Raw genomic sequence first — 22,113 nt, 5'->3', positions numbered from 1 at the left:
AAAAGGCGGAATCATGTTTATATGCACTCAAAAACAAAACTTAACCCATGAACTTCAAAGCCTAGTAGATAGGTGAACCAAGACTCAACTCAAAACAAAGTGAGTTGAGAAATCAATACCTTTGTAGATTCCTCTTTGCATAAGCAAAGGCTAATCACCCAAAGAGAGGGCCTTCATTCCTTGCATCTTAGATCCATGGATTTGGATGGATGAAAAGGTTTCTCCAAGTTCCCAAAATTGAGAACCTCTAATGATTCATCACCAAGGCATAATGAAGAAGAAATGAGTGACCTTGGAGGAGTTTGATTGCTAGATGATCCCTCCAAGGTGGCCTAAATTTTAGAGAGAAAGGAGAGCTTGTGTTCTCATCCTTTCCCCAAAAATTACCTCTTGTAAATTTTAGGCTATAAAGTCCTTTATATAGTCCCTTCAAATAAGTGACCTAATGGACAAAAAGCCCTATTCTACTATCATGGCCGGCCTATAGGGTTCATTGGGCTTTCAAGCCCTTTGTTTATTCAAGTTGTCATACAACTTGAGTTAATGGGCTTGACATTCAAATCCCATTGGGCCTTGCGGCCCAAAACTAACCCGAGGTCTTTAACGAACTTATTCGTTTGATTAATTAACATATTAATTAATCCTAGCCTTAGATAAATAATTAAACCATTTAATTATTCTTACTCATCTCCGTTGTTTCTTCAAACTCTACCTTACTCGGTGAACGATCCATTAGGTTCCTTTTAGCGAGGCAGTGGGCGATTAAAACTCTTTCTAATCGATTGTGAATTGAAACTTACTTTCAATTCTCCCGTTAGTGATTATACACGTTTAGGGCTTCCACAAACCATGGTTGACGCCTAGCAGCATGTCATGGTTACCCAAGCTAATCAGAAGAGGTGGAGAACCTATTCAGTTTTAGGATTACAAATGCAATACGGTCTTTCTCTAATACAATACTCTTGACCACATTGTTTGGTTTGATAGTTTATTCATGTCTACTATCCAATGTGAATCTTGTACTTATATGATTACCTTGAATGTGATCTGGAACGCATTCCAACATCTCATTCATACTCTGGCCAGAGATTCTAAATCATATCATAGAGTATTCTCCCTCAAACAGTTTGAAGGTTAGAGATCCCTTGTTGCGCATTCACTTGCCTCCATGGCTAAGTGGCTTAACCCCAACGATGCCATGGACACCCTCCTGATGGAGTGACTTTGACATAATCAAAGATTAAGGACCTAACCACAAGACAACTGTGATGCCTCAGGTCAAAAGACTAATTTGCATTATCCCAACCATGAGTTCTCATGTGACATGAATATGAGAACTCTTCGTTGATCGTGTTCAGTGAACTCATTCTCTATTGAGCACCTACGTACTTGTCTTGATGTCACACACACCAATGACTCGAGACTAGTCACTCTCCCTGAGAGAAGACATAGCACGTACTGATCTTAACGGACTGTCAATGCCCAATTGATAATCCTATGATCAGGAACGTTTAGGATGTGTCAACGAAAGAATGGTCTCATGAATCTAACTTCTTTAGATCGCATTATTCCAATCACATATTCCTTGGACTTATCGTTTAAGCATATAACATTTATATGAGACGGCTCAAACAATAATCTTTGCCCTTTTCATTTAAACTACATTAGTTTGAAATGTCCGTAAAGTATCATCATATGATTGGTTTTAGGGCACATTTCCAACAATCTCCCACTTGCACTAGAGCCAATCAGCTTGTTCATCAGTGATGATACCTCTTCTGTAATTCATTTCATAAATGGCTGAGTAGTAGGCCTAAACAATGGATATCTATATGTTATCCATAGAAGCAATCTTGAGAATAACGACGTCACCATTATACATGATTCTCAATCATGTGGTTCAGTCTCTCATTTGAGTTCGGACCTTGATGAGACCTTGATTCCCTGGCTTGAGCTATCGCCCCATTAGTGTCATACACTTTTTGGTTGGAACCGAATGGAGAGTTCATAAATGAACTTTCCCATCCAAACAACAATGTTGTAAGCTTCTATATGGCAATATATTTTGCATACATGATGGAACACATTAAAGTCATTACTTTTAACGTTTCCACCCAAATATCTCTTTAGTCATAATAAAGAGATATCTCATTATCACTTCATTCATAATGAAGAGATATTCTATGATGGATTAGATTCATAATCTAATACATTTACGCTTCCATTACGTTACTCTAATTCTTCCTCATTCTTGAGGAATCCATCCTTAGTATTTCTTAAATACCTAAGGATTCACTTGACTGTTGCCATGGTTCTGATCCTGGGCTTGCACTGATATCATCTTGTACCGTTCTAGGTACAACTTATATCAATGTTTTCATACAATATGTAATACATAAATCACCTTTCTGCGTATGCATAAAGGATTCTATTTACGCATTATTTCTTTGGGAGTCAAAGGGTACATTCCCTTTGAGAAGAACAACTTCCTAGTCTCACTAGAATTGTCATTCTAATTGAAGTTTATCATCATATGAGAAACTTCCTAGCATCTCATTGTCTATTTTAGGGATTGATATAATCCAATTATATCTTGAAATCTATCATTATAGATGAAGGAAGATGATTAACTCCCACTAATCTTTTGTAAACCTAGTAAACAAAAGATTCATTTACATCTTTATGAGAAATCAAACAATTGATCTTTTCTCATAAGACGCTTATAGCTCCCACTAGCTTGCTAAGATCCATGATGGATGGATCTCTACAACTAACCTGTCTTGTGATTTATAGTTTTAGACATATATTATCAAGACTATCTTAATAATGGTTTCGGAAACCCATATTATGTCCAAACCATTCAACTGAGACGGTTTATAAATCCTTCTGGACTACCTTGGAGCTTGTGGTATAGGAACTAGGTTGTCTTAGAAGTATATATCATATATATATGGGTAATTGATAATGTCCAACGAACTAAATCTTATTCATGTTCATTCTTCTCCTAATGGAGAAATTCATTATCTTACGATGCTACTTTCCTTGATATTTTTCAAGGAAATTAATCTAAAGTGTTACTTTTACCTTGGATCAAATCTAAGGAGGTAAATACTTTAGACGTCTTACTCATCTACTTACATTTCTTGAATTCTTTGAAACCTTTTGCAAAGTATTCGGACTTGTGTTTATTCAAAATAAACTATAGTCCAACCGAGAGTGATCTTCGGTGAATGTCATACAACATGAGTAGTATTATGTTGTGGACAAGTGCCACTAACATCTAAGTGAATTAACCTCAACAACTTTGTGATTCCTTCTTCTTTCCAAAAGAATAAAGATTCGAACATTTCGCCTCTATACAATTTTAACAAGAAGGTATTGGATCCGGATCTAACGATCCAAAGCATCCATCTATGACCAACTTGTAACTTATGTTTTAGAGGTATCACAACTCAGTTGGGATTAGTCACTACCTTGCAACCTTTTGGGTTTTAAGCATCATCGTATTCTAAACAGTTAAACTACCACATCATCTCTACTATAGAGACAACCAATTAAATTACAATAATCTAATTATTGATTAATAAAGAACAATGTTTTGTCAAACAAAACATTTATCCATCTCTACTATAGTGACGGATTTATGTTCCTTAAATTTGGAATGTAAAGACAATCTTTAGTATTTTCCAATTTCTTTGGTAGTTCATATGAGGAAGTAAGTACAATCCGCTTTCGCAGAGATCTATATTTTATTCACTTTCCGAATGTGAAGTACTTTCTCTTCTCTCATTAATCTTCTACTTTTTATTAGCACACTTTTACAACAATTGTAAAACATAGTTACTAATACGGAATCAAGCATTCAAGTAGAAGAACCAACTGTTTTGAACTATTTCAAGAACATATTACAACACCTTCGAAAGGTGTGTTCTTGACACTTGCAAGACATTTCTTGCAAATACCCCTTCCAATGTCCATCCTTTCATAAAGAAAGTTTGTTCCCTTGGAGTTATTTTGCCTTCTTCATTTGACTTCCCTTTTGATTACAATAGTCATGGTCCCTAAACTCCCACTATCTCTCTTGAAACTTATTTCAAATGTGTTATACACATCAAAAGATTTGGAGAGCGTGCGGTTATTGTTCACTATATAGTTTACAATAAACTTAGTGAACCATTAGGATAGGGACACAAAGGTGAAGTCCTTGCCTAGTTTCCGTCTCGTTAAGTGGTTTAACACTTCAACACTCAATGATTCAAAATCATCATAAGTCCATATAAATGGACTATTTTTGTCAACCAACCATTATGTTCTAAACATAATAACAAACTTTCAAGAGTTGTTCAAGGCAACTCTCATTTCTTCATACAACATTTTGTAAGTGAAGAATCATGGCACATAAAGTGTCCATTGATAGGAGCATATTCATGCGACTTAAATGGCTTGTTCTCGTGCATTTACGTTATGTTTCTTTAGTTATTTTAGTACTTTAAGCTATTTTCGTGTGTTTGTAGGTCCAAAGGGCTAAAGGAGCAAAAAGATGCATTTTGGAGACTTTTGGAGCACTTTTGGGCTAAGGATGGATAGCTTATGCTTGGAGCCAAAGTGTTGGACGAAATTGAAGACCAAAGTGTTGGAACCTTGTTCCCTTTAGTTTTAGGACATTTAAACCTTTCCTATATCCTTAGCCGTGCATAACATTCCAACATTCCACTCCTTCATTTCAGCCACACTCCCACATATCATTACTTATCATAACCATTCACTTATCACTTATCAAACCATTCACTTATCACTTATCAAACCATTCACTTATCACTTATCAAACCATTCACTTATCACTTATCATCAACATTCACTTATCACTTATCATAACCATAACCATACCTTCCTCCTTGCAATTCCACATGCATTCATCACCAACACAATCATCAACAAATCCACCCATCCCATTCATCATTGCCGTGCATAACCCACCATCATTTCCACCCCCACATGTCCCTTTAATCATTCAAACATGCACTCCCTTTAATCACATGCATAAATCAGCCACATGCATCTCCCATCATCATTCCACTTTAACCCACATGCATTTCCAACCTAGCTGTCATGTTTCCCCTTTCATCATTCCCTCACATTCTTTAATTCAGCCAACACATGCTTACACATGCATTTCCAACCCACATGCATCCTTTAATCATTCAAACATGCAGCCACATTCCCTCCTAGCTGTCATGTTCCCCCCATTTCGCCTATAAATAAGCATCCATCACACCTAAATTCTCATTCATTCTTCCATACACATTTCAGTCACAAACACCAACCATTCCCTTGTGCCTTGCTCTCTCCCTAATAATCCAAACACCACACCAGAAATCATCCCATTGCCGTGGCCTCCTCCTTCCATTTTCACCACTCCCCAAACCATTCACACCATCAAACTATCCTTAGACCTTGTGCTACAACGAAGAGGAAGATAAGAGGGCCTAAACGTTCATACAATTCAAGTTTGAGTTGTTGGAATGTTTAGGTGTTTTTTATTTCAATGTTTAATGTCAATACTCTTTGTTTTGTACGAATGAGGAATGGAAGAGAAGAGGGCCTAAACGTTCATACAATTCAAGTTTGAGTTGTTGGAATGTTTAGGTGTTTCTTTGATTCTCTTTGTTTTGTATCATGAGGAACTAAACCCCCCCTTGGCTAGGGGGGGATTCGAAATATATGTTTATGCTTGCATTTTGATTTGATTACTTCTAATTGCGTTTCATAAGTTGTGGATTCAATTCGTTTAACCGTTTGATTGATAACTTATTTATGTATGTTTATTGAGAGTGCACACTTAATTTTCATGCATGAATATGACGCTAGAATATAAGTGAGTTTCACCTAATAGTTACGAACTTATATTGACAAGTAGTGGAGGTTGCTTATAAACAATCGCGTTAAACGAATTCTTGGCATAAGTTTCATGCAATCATAGTAACGAATGCCTCGTCAACACTTATAATTTTCATAGAGCGTAATGATTCTTGCTTGTATCTCTATTATGCAATCATGTAGGGGACTTGTGGGGAATGTTTTGGGTTGTCGTATGCAATCATCCAATTCAATAACGTTAGGAAGATTTGAAGGTTAATTTAAGCGGACCTAATTAACCCGGGGTGATGAGTTTCATAATTTATTGAAATGCAATTGGAAATCCTTTTATTATGCAAGTGTAACATGTATGGAGATGAACCCCTTAGCTAGCCATCCCATCCATTCCATTTCATCAAATTCGTTTTACAATTCTGCCTAGTTTATTAATTTGTTTTGTTATTTCAATTATCGTCAAATCAAAACCCCCCTTTACTTTCTTGTTCTTTAGTGCTTAGAATCAGTTTAGTTTATGTTTTAAAATGTTTTGAATCAAGCCATAATCTTAAATTCGTCCAAAATTAGGTTTAAGGTCAGAAACTGCCTAGTTAGTGTTTTTAGGCAGTTTTGAGTCTTTTGAACTTGTTTTGAGTCCTTTGAGTCTTTGTGAACGTTTTTAACCTTGTTTTTATGTTTTGAGTCTTAGTTTGTGTTTATAAGTGTTTTGATTCAATTTGTTGCACAAATTCGTCCAAATTCACCAAAGTGCTCAAAACTGCCCAGAAAGTGTTTTTAAGGCAGTTTTGAGTGTTTTGGGTGATGTTTGAGTCTTTTGGTTTGTTTTAGTGTTTTAAGCATTTAGTTTCGCATTCTTTGAGTCTAAGTTAGTGTTTTAAACTTTATTTTACGTTTTTAAGTCAGTTTCCAAGAGATTTGCAATCCCTCCTAATCCCCGGTTAAGAACGATCCCTACTTATATCTATACTACAATTGTCAAAAAGAGGGTTTAATTTGTGCGCGTATAATTCTCGCATCAAATTTTGGCGCCGTTGCCGGGGATTAGCAACTTTGCTAATCCCTTGGATTGTTTTATTTTCGTTTGTTTTTATTTTTCCAGATTCTTAATTTTGTTTTGTTTCTTGTTTTAGGTACTAGTTCATGACTCGGAGTTCTCATCCGATTCGTGAACATATCCTGGTGTGATTGGGTTCTTCGTCCGGCTGCAAGACGTAAAAGAAAGCGCTACTTGGGAGGCAACCCAATGCATTGAATAAAACAAAGCATGTTCATTTATTTTCGAAAAAAAAAAAAAAAAAAGATACTAAACATGGAGAAAGATGGAGCCTTCACAAAGGATGTTTACGTGAAGCCCCACTACGAGGCGTCGGAGCAGAAGGCATCGGAGCGGAAGGCATCGGAGCAGGAGCATTCCAAGCCTCAATACTAGGTGGAACGCTAGATGACCCAGGAAAAAGGTGCCTCTAGAAGAAAGACGCAAGCCTTTGACGGTCACTTTGAACGCGACCTTGAGATTCTTGCAGCTCATCAAGCTTCCTCTTCATGCCCGACGAATAGTTATTTGCAAGCACATGCAAACTTCTATTCTCGTACTTAAGCTGTTTGATCTCCTGCTTAAGATTTTCCACCTCTGCCATCAATGATTCCACTTGACGGGACCGAGCAAGCAGGCGTTGGCCCATGTTGGACACAGAGCTCGCACACTGAACACTAAGTGCGAGGGACTCTTGAACGGCCAACTCATCGGACCGTCCTGAAAGCAGCTGACTATCTTTGGGAGTGAGGAGGTTCCTAGCTACTATTGTAGCTGTTGTGGCATCCTGCATCACGGAGTCTTCATCTGTAAGAGGACCGTTAGAAGATAAGAAAGAAGGGCGCCATACGTTACCTTGACGCGGCGCGCCCGTATCACTGCTGAGACTCAATTCTAAGCTAAGGTTCGATGGGTTTGCCATTTTTCAAAGGTGTTCAAGAGAAGGGGTGGATGGAGTTAAATTTCAAAGGGCCGGAGACAATTTTCAAAAATGGGCAGTCTTCAGAGTGTGTATGTTTGAGGTGATCGGTAGCTCTATAAAAAGCCAAGGCGACGCGTCCACCAATTCAAAAAGCCGGAATTTCCTGCGCAAAGTTCGGCGACGATCTCTCGGCTTTTCAGAAAACGCGTTCACTTTGTCAAAAGATCTCTGACAAAGTGAAAACACGTGGAGGCCATCATCGCAACTACACATCTTTAGCCGACAAGCGCAAAGTTCGGCGACGCTTTCTCTACTTTTCAGAAAACGCATGCAGCTTTGTCAAAAGAGCCGCATCCGCACTACTACGTGTCGTTCAGAAAGCGAAGGGGCGTCGCTCAGAAATCGAAGGGGCGCCTGCTCAGAAATCGAAGAGGCGTCGTTCAGAAATCGAAGAGGCGTCACTATTTCAAAAAGCCGGATTTGCGGGATCAAAACGTTTGTCGACAAGGGTAAAAGAACAAATGGCCAAGCCAAGGTGTCTAACCGAGAAATCAAACAAATTTTGGAGAAGACCGTTGGACCAACAAGGAGGGATTGGAGCTTACGTTTAGATGATGCACTGTGGGCATATCGTACGGCGTACAAAACACCCATTAGGATGTCACCTTTTCGGCTCGTCTATGGTAAGCCATGTCATTTGCCCGTAGAGTTAGAGCACAAGGCACATTGGGCCGTGAAGACTTTCAACATGGACATAGATGCAGCGGGAGTTCATAGGAAGCTCCAATTGAATGAACTTGAGGAGATTCGGAATGAAGCCTATGAGAATGCCCGGATGTACAAAGCCAAGACCAAAGCATTCCATGATAAAATGATTCGAACCAAGACCTTCACAGTTGGGCAGAAAGTGTTACTTTTCAACTCTCGCCTACGTTTGTTTCCTGGTAAGTTGCGTTCTAAATGGATTGGCCTGTTTGTTGTTACTAACGTTTTACCTTATGGTGCAGTCCACATAAAAAGCTTAAGGAATGGCGTAGAATTCAAGGTGAACGGGCATCGGTTGAAGTCATATTACGAGCATGGTGTGGGGCAAGTGGTGGAAGACATTCCTTTCCATTCCGTGGGCTCAAATGAAGATTGAAGAGAGTACCCGTCCGGCTGCAAGACGTAAAAGCAAGCGCTTCGTGGGAGGCAACCCATGCATCCGAATAGAGAAGAACTTGGAAACCCCTTTAAGAGACTTATTTTTATTCCTTTCCTTTTCTTTACTGCCTTTACTTTGCTTTCTTTATCGTATTTGTTTATTTGCTTGCTCTTTTGTGACTTTATGCTTAAAACATTGAGGACAATGTTTGATTTAAGTGTGGGGGGGTAAACAATTTGTTTTTGCATGAATTTCGTGGGATTTATTCACTTATCACTTAGAATGTTGTTTCTTGCTGTTTTAAGCGTTTTTAGAGTGTTTTAGTGTGTTTTATAGTGTCTTGGCATAAAACTCCGAAAATTTGATAAAAATTTGAAAAAATTCTTTTGAAAAACCCAAAAAGATGTGTTTTTAGAGTCATTTGAGTCATTTTGGTGTTTGTTTGTGTCTTAGGGTACCTTCCAACACAATGATGAGGATTCGGTCTTTAATTGCATAACTGTTAAGGAATGTTACAAACATGGATGAAAGTTTGATATACTCTTTGGTTTATGCTTGGTTGTAGTTATAATTCATGAATCCACATGTAATTACAAAGGATAAAATCAGTTTTTGTAACATGCTTGAAGGAAGGAACTCAAACTAACGCTACAACCCTGAGAGACTTGAACCTAAAACGTTCTTTGGAGTGTATGAATCTGTGCATTATTGTTTTCTAAAGTCGTTGCATGATCTCATCATTCCTTGCCAGGTTGCTACTTAGAAGGCGTTTCATCATTTAGTTCCAAATGCTAGAACTCATATTCATTTCATTCAAAGCATGATATTGATTGCATAACACATATACAAGATGAAGTTTGTAGCAAACCAACAGCCAAATAGCCATCCCCCGTGCAATTGTGTGTAAGTTTAAACCCCATTGAGCCTTGTTAGCCTATGTTCTTTGTTAACCCATATCAACCTGACCTAGCCTAGTATAGGACCGTCCATACCCTTGTTCTTGAAGCATGGTAAGCATGACATAGCATGAATTCTTTCTTGGCAGCAAAACAAGTGTGGGGGAATTTGTTAGTGTGTGTGTGTGTGCCAAGAAACAAGGGGCACGGGTTGGGAAAAGAAAAGATAGAAATTTGTGAGAAAAAGAAAAAGAAGAAAAAAAAAAAGTTGTGAAAAGAAAGAAAAAGAGGTTCAAAATAAGTGAGAATGAACTCACAAGAGTTGTTTGTTGAAGGAAGGGTCCAAAACGTTCAATTTGGCCCTAAAAGTGTGGTGTAATTCATTCCCCAATGTGTTTGAGTCAATCTTTGCCATGAAAGTGATTCTAGTGTCTTATTTCTTCACTTTGCTTACTATTGCCTAAAGAACGTTTGTTTTCCATATCCTTTCTTTGTTAGCCAATCACCCTAGCCCCGATATAACCCTTTGACTTCTATCTTGGGTGTTATGTATTTCAATTTGTGGAGGTTGGGATTGGTATGAGCATATGGTATCATTGGTTCTCGCATCTAAGTAGTGGCATTCCATTCATGAGATCATATTCATATACACTTCAAATTCCAGAAAAGTGCCTTCGTTGTTATAAACATATGTGAGTGTTCGTTTTCATGTTTACATCAATCTTCTCACATATACCTAGTATAGGGTGTGTAGTTAGAGAATCTGAGTGAAAATAAGAGTGAAACTTGCAAGGAATTGAGTGAATTCTCTAAGGCATGTTACTATCTTCGAATCATGTTTTAATTGATTGCATGTGAGCTAAGGAATGGTGACTTTGATTAAGTATATGCTCGAGTGTAGGAATGACTAAAGTTTATGATTGTAGTGATCTTTAATATGTCATGTTGCATTAAGAATCTCTGAGGTAATGTTGGAGGGTCTAGATTGTGTTTTTGAGTTATTTTGTTTTGTTTTGCTCGAGGACTAGCAAAAGCTAAGTGTGGGGGAATTTGATACGAGCATATTTATGCGACTTAGTATGCTTGTTTTCGTGCATTTACATTGTTAGTTCTTAGTTATTTTAGCTCTTTAAACTACTTTTGTGTGTTTTCAGGTTTTAAGGGCCTAATATGCATTAAGGTGCATTTTGGAGCGTTTTGGAGCAAGTTGGGCCTATGTTGGTTTGGACATGCTTGGAGCTAAACGAGAGGATGAATTCGAAGTGCATTTGAGCCAAGAAGTGAATGGTGATGTGAAGATTGGAAATTCAAGACGGATGAAGAAATGAAAGTGAAGAACAAAGAATTCGGAATTGGAGATCAAAGTTTCTTAAGTTGGAAGTTTCCATTCTTGGAAATTTCCATTTTCGAAACTTTCTATTCTCGGCTTTGGGCTCTTAGATGGGCCATTCCTTTTCCCCTAACCCTTGCCGTGGCACCTAGGGTCCATTGACTTGATTTCCTTGCCTTGCAAGGTATTTTAGGAAGCCCATTCACTCACCCTAGCCTTGCCGCACCTTAGGCCTTGTTCCACTTAAAAACCCAATTGTTTTAACCTAATTTCTGATGGATTTGGGTTTTTAAAGGCCCTAATCTGATTGCCCTAGGGTTTTGGATGCCTATATATACATAATTTAACCCCCTTGGCCGAAGGATATACCCTAGAACTCATTCTACATTCCAGAAAATAAAAACAGCACTGCAGAAAACCCTTAGCCCTTGCCGCAGCCTTCCTCCCTCCTTGCCGAGCCTTCCACCTTCTTCCAACCCTCAAACACTCATCCATACTCACCCTACTACCCTTGCCGTGCTTCTACACCTTCCCCATTCCATTCTACATCATAAAAACAGCCCAGAAACTACACCTACACAACCTGCCGCAAGCAAGGGAAAGGGGACAGATTCTGTGCAATTGTTTGGCTCTTCAATTGGAGTTGTTGGAACGTTCTAGGTGTTTTCTACTTTGTTATTCTATGTCTAAATTTGTTTGTATCTGTTTTATTGCAAATATGAGGAACTAAACCCTTTTTGGCTAGGGGTGATTTCAATACCATGATTATTTATGTGATATGAATTGATGAATTCCGGTTATGAACTCTTGATTCGTGAATGCAATTGGCTTAACTTTTTGATGATTAACTTATTTGTGTTTGTTGATTGAGGGTCGACACTTAATTAGCATGCATGAATATGTGGCTAAAGTTTAAGAAGGTTTCACATAATCGTTACTAACTTATACTTGAAAGTAGTGAAGGTCGCTTGTCACGATCGCGTTAAGTTTAATTCTTAGCATGAGTAACATGATGTCATAGTTGCAAATGCTTTGTCAATGCTTATGGTTTTCATTATTCTTAATGATCTTCGATTGTATCTCTATTATGATGACACGTAGGGAACTTTTGAGAATGTTTTGGGTTGTCGAATGATGCCATCCAATCCAATAATATAAGGAAAATCTGAGGGTTAACTAGTGACGTCACGGTTAATTTGGGGCATTGTCGTTCCTAATTCAATCAAGGAATAACTGGAAATTGATTCATATACATAAATATCATGTGTGGAGAAAGAACCTCTAGCTAATTCACCAACCATCTTGTTTCACAACACTTGTTTACAATCTGTCCATTTTTGCATTTTGTTTGTTTATTTCAACTTCGTCAAAACTAAAACCCCCTTTTTTTTATTTCCTTGTTCCCAAGTGTCTTAAATCTGTTTTAATTTAGTTTTTATGTTTTTTAAGTCAATTTAGAAGGTTTTAGCAAGCCCTCCTAATCCCCGGTCTAGAACGATCCCTCACTTATCCATTCTACTACAATTGTCAAACGAGGGTTTAATTTTAGTGTCAAGTAATTCTCACATCAAATAGGTTCTCCACCTCTTCTGATTAGCTTGGGTAACCATGACATGCTGCTAGGCGTCAACCATGGTTTGTGGAAGCCCTAAAAGTGTATTATCACTAACGGGAGAATTGAAAGTAAGTTTCAATTCACAATCGATTAGAAAGAGTTTTAATCGCCCACTGCCTCGCTAAAAGGAACCTAATGGATCGTTCACCGAGTAAGGTAGAGTTTGAAGAAGCAATGGAGATGAGTAAGAATAATTAAATGGTTTAATTATTTATCTAAGGCTAGAATTAATTAATATGTTAATTAATCAAACGAATAAGTTCGTTAAAGACCTCGGGTTAGTTTTGGGCCGCAAGGCCCAATGGGATTTGAATGTCAAGCCCATTAACTCAAGTTGTATGATAACTTGAATAAACAAAGGGCTTGAAAGCCCAATAAACCTATAGGCCATGTTAAAAGAATATGGCTTTTGGTCCATTAGGTCACTTATTTGAAGGGACTATATAAAGGACTTTATAGCCTAAAATTTACTAAGGGTTATTTTTGGGGAAAGGATGAGAACACAAGCTCTCATTTCTCTCTAAAATTTCAGCCACCTTGGAGGGATCATCTAGCAATCAAACTCCTCCAAGGTCACTCATTTCTTCTTCATTATGCCTTGGTGATGAATCATTAGAGGTTCTCAATTTTGGGAACTTGGAGAAACCTTTTCATCCATCCAAATCCATGGATCTAAGATGCAAGGAATGAAGGCCCTCTCTTTGGGTGATTAGCCTTTGCTTATGCAAAGAGGAATCTACAAAGGTATTGATTTCTCAACTCACTTTGTTTTGAGTTGAGTCTTGGTTCACCTATCTACTAGGCTTTGAATTTCATGGGTAAATGTTTTGTTTTTAAGTGCATACAAGCATGATTCCGCCTTTAATTGTTAATTGCATGCTATTGATGTTGCTTAAATGAACATGTTTTTCACAAATCTTCCTTCATGAAAGGCATAGGAAAGTAATCTTTTCTAGTGCTAGAATTCAACTTCCTGTAATCGGTGCAAACACGCCAACTAGCCGTGGGCTTTGTGGGCACAAGCTCATTGTTTTCATTCCTCATCACTGTGATTCCCACCTTCTTAAGTACCACTTGAATAGCACTCACCCATTTGCTATCAGAAATGGGATATATGATCCCCACATCTAACAATTTCAACACCTCATTCCTAACAACTTCCTTCATGTGTGGATTGAGCCTTCTTTGTGGTTCACGGGTTGACTTTGCCCTTTCCTCCAAAAGAATCCTATGCATGCACATGGTAGGGCTTATTCCCTTGATATCTGCAATAGACCAACCAAAAGCTGATTTGAACTCTTTCAACACCCTAATTAGTTTCTCTTCTTCATTTGGGGTGAGGTCAGAAGCTATGATAACTGGAAGAGTTTCAAATTCAGCTAGATATGCATATTTTAGATGTGGTGGAAGTGGTTTAAGTTCAAGTTTTGGTGCTTTAACAGTAGAAGGAGTTAGATGTGACATTGATGATTCTAAGGGCTCTAAAAGAGGTGAAACATTCAAAGGATATGGTGCCAATGCTTCCAAGGCAGCTACCTCTTCCATGAGTGCATCTTCTTCATCAAACTCATCTTGAGATTGACTCAAAACAGTTTGTAATGGTTCATTAGATTGTGCCTGCAAGAACTTAGATAAAACAAGTGAATCAAGCACATCAATGGCATAACAATCAAGAGATGAAGAAGGATGAGAAAGAGACTCAAACACTTTGAATTGAACTGTCTCTCCTAACACTGTCATAGTGAGGAGTCCATTTTGCACATCAATGATGGTCTTGGCCGTGGCCATGAAAGGTCTCCCAAGCAATATAGGCAACTCTCGGTCATGTATAGGAGCTTCTTCCATGTCCAACACTACAAAATCTGCAGGCAAGATTAGTTTATCAACTTGAACTAGAATATCTTCTACGATACCTCTTGGATATTTCACGGATCTGTCTGCAAGTTGTAAGGAGATGGTGGTGGCTTTCAAATCCCCCAAACCTAGTTGAAGGTACATGGAATAAGGCATTAAGTTGATGCTAGCACCCAAATCAAGCATAGCCTTCTCTACTTTCTTGTCCCCTATGGTGATGTTGATAGAGAAACTTCCTGGATCCTTAAGCTTTGGTGGAAGTTTTCTTTGCAAAACTGCACTCACATTCTCGGACACCACTACCTTCTCATGTGGTTCATACTTCCTAACGTCACTATTTCAAAAAACCGCAACCTAACGTCACTATTTCAAGAGTTGTTCAAGGCAACTCTCATTTCTTCATACAACAATTTGTAAGTGAAGAATCATGGCACATAAAGTGTCCATGCCCTTGTGCTTACTTCTCAAGTTCCTTGTTCGTGTAACAAAGAGACAAGCACTAAAGTTTGTGTTGATTAAGGGTTGTTCAAAGCAACTCTTATTTCTTCATACAACAATTTGTATTTGAAGAATTATGACATTAAAAGTGTTGTCCTTCTCATGTTAGACTTATCTAACATATTCTTCCAATGATACATTATCAATAGGAAGATTGTGAGGATGAGACTACTTAGTTACATCTACAAGCCATTAAAGACAATCTATGGGATTGTAGAACTAAGTCCGGAATTTAAAGCATTCGGCTTTTCTTTGTCAAGTTTTGGATAGCGTTTGCAAATATATTGGTAAACAAATACATAACGAATATAAATTGATTGATTTTAAGCCATTTGATTCGGGTCTTTAAATCAAATAGCACCACCCACTATTTTTGGCAAATTCCATATCCCTCATCGGAATTCGAGAGTTTTGTTGAACTCTTAGCGGGGTATGGGAGACTCACCATTACCAAGCCCACCTCACGATGATACGATATCGGTTAGCAATAATAATAATGAGAGAGTACGCTTACTCATTTGCATCTCTTGCAAGTACCCATCTTATTTGGCCTCTAGAGAATGTTGCCTCACAATGATATGATATCGGCGCCATTGCACTTAGTTAAGTTATTCCCACCATGCTTAGTTCATGAAGGGGTTCAAGAATAGCCTCACAATGATATGATATTGGCCATCCTCGTTGCCTACACTCACCTCATCATATGCGTATAGACTCCTCCTGAGTGTAAGCATGCACTTTGTACTCCCCCATGATAGGGTGAAGCCGGTGTACAAGTCACAAACGATTAGAGCCTACCACGGTGGAAGGCCACGAAGAGATATTCAAAGCATCTCTCGCTTATCAACTTAATATTGATTTGGTTGAGGGTTTTTAGGTCTCATCACATATAAAAATACATTTTAATCCAATTAAAACATTTTGGTCCTATTACAACTATTGGTCCATTTGATTGATTTAGTTGTATATAATACTCCCACTAAGCTTTTAAAACGGTTTTTAAAGCAAGAGTATATGATACTACTAACATAAGATTTGCATTCATTGATGGACTATATAGTTGCCTTAGGGCCTTAGGATGACTTTGAACCTTTGATTCGATTCAACACGAGCCTAGTGTTGAATCTCGGTCTAGGGATGGTGATTAATTTTAGTTACGCGTTTAATCACATTAAGGCGTGTTGTCTTATTGGGCGTTGGACCCAACTACTCCAATTTCATGCATATCGAATAAAACAAGAAAGGAGTACTTCAAAGTAAATAAGAGCTTATGCTCTTTTACAACAATTGATCAAATCAAATTACTTTAAAGTAAAGAAGAGCTTATGCTCTTTTACAACAATTGATCATATCAAATTACAACCAAAATTTAATCTACACATTCCCATGGTTGAAACAAATTTGAAACGGCCATTCACATAGCTCAATTATCGTAGGCTAAGGTTCATAATCACCCTTTCTTTAATTAATTAACGCTTTAACTAATTAAACTTGAATGCAACATTTTCATTTGGTTTTTGTATCCATAGAATTGATTTAAATGGAGCTAAATGAAATGAAAATCCAATTCTCATTTAAAGAGACAAAACAATTTTGTTCTCTACCTAATTTGGGCCAAAATGCTATGACCTCAACTTTTGGGCCATTTTGCAAAACTTAAACTTTTGGGGTCACTTTGTAAAAACACAAAAGTCCACTACTTCATGTAATTACAACTAGAACCCAAAAAATTTCCACAAAAGCTAAAACTTCATTAAAGGAGCAAAACAATTTGTCCTTTTAGTGATTTTGGACCTTTACGTAAAAACGTAAACTTTTGGGTCAAAGTACAAATACACAAAAGTATCAAAACTTTATGTAATTGCATAAAAGCCCCACAAAGACCCTAATTGATTAGGGTGGCCGGCCATTGAAGCAAAGTATTAAAAAAAATTTCAAAGTTTTTGTAAGTGGGGTGTGTGAAATGGAATAAATCATTACACACCTACCCACTAAAATTTCTTTAATTTTTCAAAACAAATATCTAAGATATTTAAACATAAGAAATATTTCAAAACAAAAACTTTATGAAATAAATCAAAACTTTGAATCAAAACACCAAACCTTTTGTTCTTGGCAAGAACATATCAAGAACAATGAAGAACATCCATGAAAACCCATAAGAGCTCCATGAACATTCTTCACCCAAAAACATACCAAAACCACTCAAAACTTAAGGGAAATAACATACAACCATACTAGGGTACATAGGGGTTCCAAAAGTCACTTTAAAACACTTTTAACAAGTCAAACAAGAACCCAAAAATCCACCCTTTGGATTTGGCCGAATTTCCCCAAAAACATGGCACCAAATTTTAGCTCCAAAATTCATGCTCATATGAACTACATCAACAACATTTGAGATGGCAAATTTTCTAACAAAATTTACATTCAAAGAAGCAAGAATAAAGCTTGTAACAATTACAACATTCAAATCACAAACTATGAACTACAAAACCCAAAAGGATTCACCAACTACTAGACTTAGGCTCTTGATACCACTTGAAGGAATATTTGTGAAAAACAAGTTCATTTGAGCAACATCAACAACATGCAATTAACAATTAAAAGGCGGAATCATGTTTATATGCACTCAAAAACAAAACTTAACCCATGAACTTCAAAGCCTAGTAGATAGGTGAACCAAGACTCAACTCAAAACAAAGTGAGTTGAGAAATCAATACCTTTGTAGATTCCTCTTTGCATAAGCAAAGGCTAATCACCCAAAGAGAGGGCCTTCATTCCTTGCATCTTAGATCCATGGATTTGGATGGATGAAAAGGTTTCTCCAAGTTCCCAAAATTGAGAACCTCTAATGATTCATCACCAAGGCATAATGAAGAAGAAATGAGTGACCTTGGAGGAGTTTGATTGCTAGATGATCCCTCCAAGGTGGCCTAAATTTTAGAGAGAAAGGAGAGCTTGTGTTCTCATCCTTTCCCCAAAAATTACCTCTTGTAAATTTTAGGCTATAAAGTCCTTTATATAGTCCCTTCAAATAAGTGACCTAATGGACAAAAAGCCCTATTCTACTATCATGGCCGGCCTATAGGGTTCATTGGGCTTTCAAGCCCTTTGTTTATTCAAGTTGTCATACAACTTGAGTTAATGGGCTTGACATTCAAATCCCATTGGGCCTTGCGGCCCAAAACTAACCCGAGGTCTTTAACGAACTTATTCGTTTGATTAATTAACATATTAATTAATCCTAGCCTTAGATAAATAATTAAACCATTTAATTATTCTTACTCATCTCCGTTGTTTCTTCAAACTCTACCTTACTCGGTGAACGATCCATTAGGTTCCTTTTAGCGAGGCAGTGGGCGATTAAAACTCTTTCTAATCGATTGTGAATTGAAACTTACTTTCAATTCTCCCGTTAGTGATTATACACGTTTAGGGCTTCCACAAACCATGGTTGACGCCTAGCAGCATGTCATGGTTACCCAAGCTAATCAGAAGAGGTGGAGAACCTATTCAGTTTTAGGATTACAAATGCAATACGGTCTTTCTCTAATACAATACTCTTGACCACATTGTTTGGTTTGATAGTTTATTCATGTCTACTATCCAATGTGAATCTTGTACTTATATGATTACTTTGAATGTGATCTAGAACGCATTCCAACATCTCATTCATACTCTGGCCAGAGATTCTAAATCATATCATAGAGTATTCTCCCTCAAACAGTTTGAAGGTTAGAGATCCCTTGTTGTGCATTCACTTGCCTCCATGGCTAAGTGGCTTAACCCCAACGATGCCATGGACACCCTCCTGATGGAGTGACTTTGACATAATCAAAGATTAAGGACCTAACCACAAGACAACTGTGATGCCTCAGGTCAAAAGACTAATTTGCATTATCCCAACCATGAGTTCTCATGTGACATGAATATGAGAACTCTTCGTTGATCGTGTTCAGTGAACTCATTCTCTATTGAGCACCTACGTACTTGTCTTGATGTCACACACACCAATGACTCGAGACTAGTCACTCTCCCTGAGAGAAGACATAACACGTACTGATCTTAACGGACCGTCAATGCCCAATTGATAATCCTATGATCAGGAACGTTTAGGATGTGTCAACGAAAGAATGGTCTCATGAATCTAACTTCTTTAGATCGCATTCTTCCAATCACATATTCCTTGGACTTATCGTTTAAGCATATAACATTTATATGAGACGGCTCAAACAATAATCTTTGCCCTTTTCATTTAAACTACATTAGTTTGAAATGTCCGTAAAGTATCATCATATGATTGGTTTTAGGGCACATTTCCAACACCAATATCCCCCGCCTGCCCAAGGGAAGACCGAAGAGTTCGAGTTGAAGTCAAGTTTGCTCCACCATATTCCGAAATACCATGGGTTGTCCATGGAGGATCCGAACAAGCATCTGAAGGAATTCGAGGTGGTGTGTTCAAGCATGACTCCCGTCAACGTCGATGGAAGTATTTTGAAGATGAAGGCTTTTCCATTCTCTTTAATGGACAAAGCCAAAGATTGGTTGTATGAATTAGCTCCCGGAACCGTCACATCATGGGAGAGTATGAAGAGGGCATTTCTGGAGAAGTTTTTCCTAACTTCTCGAATCATCCTTTTACGTAAAAGGATAAGTGGAATTCAGCAAGAAGAAGGTGAGTCTTTTCCTACGTATTATGAACGTTTTAAATCCCTTGTTGCTTCTTGTCCACAGCATCAGATGAAGGAGGAGTTACTTCTACAATACTTCTACGAGGGGCTCCTACCAATTGAACGTCAAATGCTCGATGCCTCGGCGGGTGGAGCATTGGTGGACAAGACACCCATGGCTGCCAAGGTCTTGATCGCTAACCGAGCGTTGAACGCTCAACAATACGAAGGAGTAGGCCAAAGAGGACCCCCACGGCAGCAAGTTCATGAGGTAAGTTCCACACCCGACATTCATTCACAATTAGCTAATCTTACTTCCATTGTGTCTCAGATGGCCGAAGGAATGAGGATGCAAGGACCAATTGTATGCGGGGTGTGTTCTATCTAAGGACATGCTCAATTGAATGATGCTCAATTGAATTATTCTACAACCGAAAAAGAACTTTTGGCGGTTGTATTTGCATTAGATAAGTTTAGATCATATTTAATTGGTACTAAAGTAATTGTTTTCACTGACCACGCAGCCTTGAAGTATCTTCTCACCAAAAAGGAGGCCAAACCAAGGCTCATTCGTTGGATGCTCCTACTTCAAGAATTTGACATTGAAATTAGGGACAAGAAGGGATGTGAAAACGTGGTGGCTGACCACCTAAGTCGAATGGTGTGTGAAGAAGAGGACCTTCCCATTTTAGAAACGTTTCCGGATGAACAACTTCTGTCCGTTGAGGTAAGTACCCCTTGGTATGCCGATTTGGTTAATTTTTTGGTGTCTAAGCAAGTTCCTAACACCTTAAGCAAGGCTCAACGTGATAAATTAAAAAAGGATGCACGTTTTTATGTTTGGGACGACCCTTATTTGTGGAAAATATGCCCGGATCAGATTGTGCGTCGTTGTGTTCATGAATCTGAATTTAATTCCATTTTGAGTTTTTGCCATACATATGCATGTGGTGGACACTTTGGCACACAACGCACAGCGTTTAAGGTTCTTGAAAGTGGTTTTTATTGGCCTACATTGTTTAGAGATGCTAGGGCTTTTTGCTTAACATGTGATCGATGTCAAAAGACCGGAAGTTTAGGCCAAAGAGACCAAATGCCGCAAACCGCAATCCTTGTTGAAATCTTTGATGTTTGGGGTATTGATTTTATGGGTCCTTTCCCTTTTTGGTTTTACTTACATTTTACTTGCCGTTGATTATGTGTCAAAGTGGGTGGAAGCTAAAGCCACCCGAACTAACGATTCTAGAGTTGTTGCAGATTTTGTAAAATCTAACATTTTCTCTAGATTTGGGATGCCTCGAGTGCTCATAAGCGATGGTGGGTCTCATTTTTGCAACCGCACCATTGCGGCGTTGCTCAAGAAGTAAAAACGTGATGCATAAGGTTTCCACACCTTATCACCCCCAAACAAGTGGCCAAGCCGAAGTTTCAAATCGCGAAATAAAGCAAATCCTGGAAAAGACCGTTGGGCCGAATAGAAAAGATTGGAGCTTGCGTTTGGAGGATGCATTGTGGGCGTATCGAACGGCTTACAAAACGCCCATTGGTATGTCCCCATTTCGGCTAGTCTATGGCAAGCCATGCCATCTACCCGTGGAGCTTGAACACAAGGCACATTGGGCGGTCAAGACCTTCAATATGAATGTGGACACGGCTGGAACCCATAGGAAGCTGCAATTGAACGAGCTGGAAGAGATTAGGCATGAGGCGTATGAGAATGCCCGGATTTACAAAGAGAAGACCAAGGTCGTCCATGACAAGATGATCAGAGGCAAAACCTTCTCAATCGGGCAGAAAGTGTTGTTATTCAATTCCCGTCTACGGTTATTCCCCGGTAAGTTACGTTCTAAGTGGGTTGGTCCATTTGTTATCACTAATGTTTTTGTGCATGGTGCAGTCCAAATACAAAGCTTGAAAACTGGACAAGAATTCAAGGTGAATGGCCATAGATTGAAACCCTACTACGAGAACTTTGTTGAGCATGTTGTGGAGGAGATCCCATTGCATGTCGTGGGCTCCAATGGGGAATGAGCATACGATCGTCCGGCTGCACGATGTTAAAGCAAGCGCTTCGTGGGAGGCAACCCATGCAATCACCAAGGAGAGGATGGCATTTACACTCCATCACCAGATTTGCGTCCCTAACCTCTTCTCTTTGTTATTTACATTCTGCCATGCTTAGTGTGTTTAGTTGAAGTTTGTGTGTTTACTTTTGTTTGGTGTGATTTTAAGCTTGAAACATTGAGGACAATGTTTGATTTAAGTGTGGG

Source organism: Pyrus communis, chromosome 13, assembly GCF_041283825.1.
Source record: "Pyrus communis isolate YQ-2024b chromosome 13, ASM4128382v1, whole genome shotgun sequence".
NCBI lineage: Eukaryota > Viridiplantae > Streptophyta > Magnoliopsida > Rosales > Rosaceae > Pyrus > Pyrus communis.
This window is presented reverse-complemented; position numbering follows the sequence as displayed.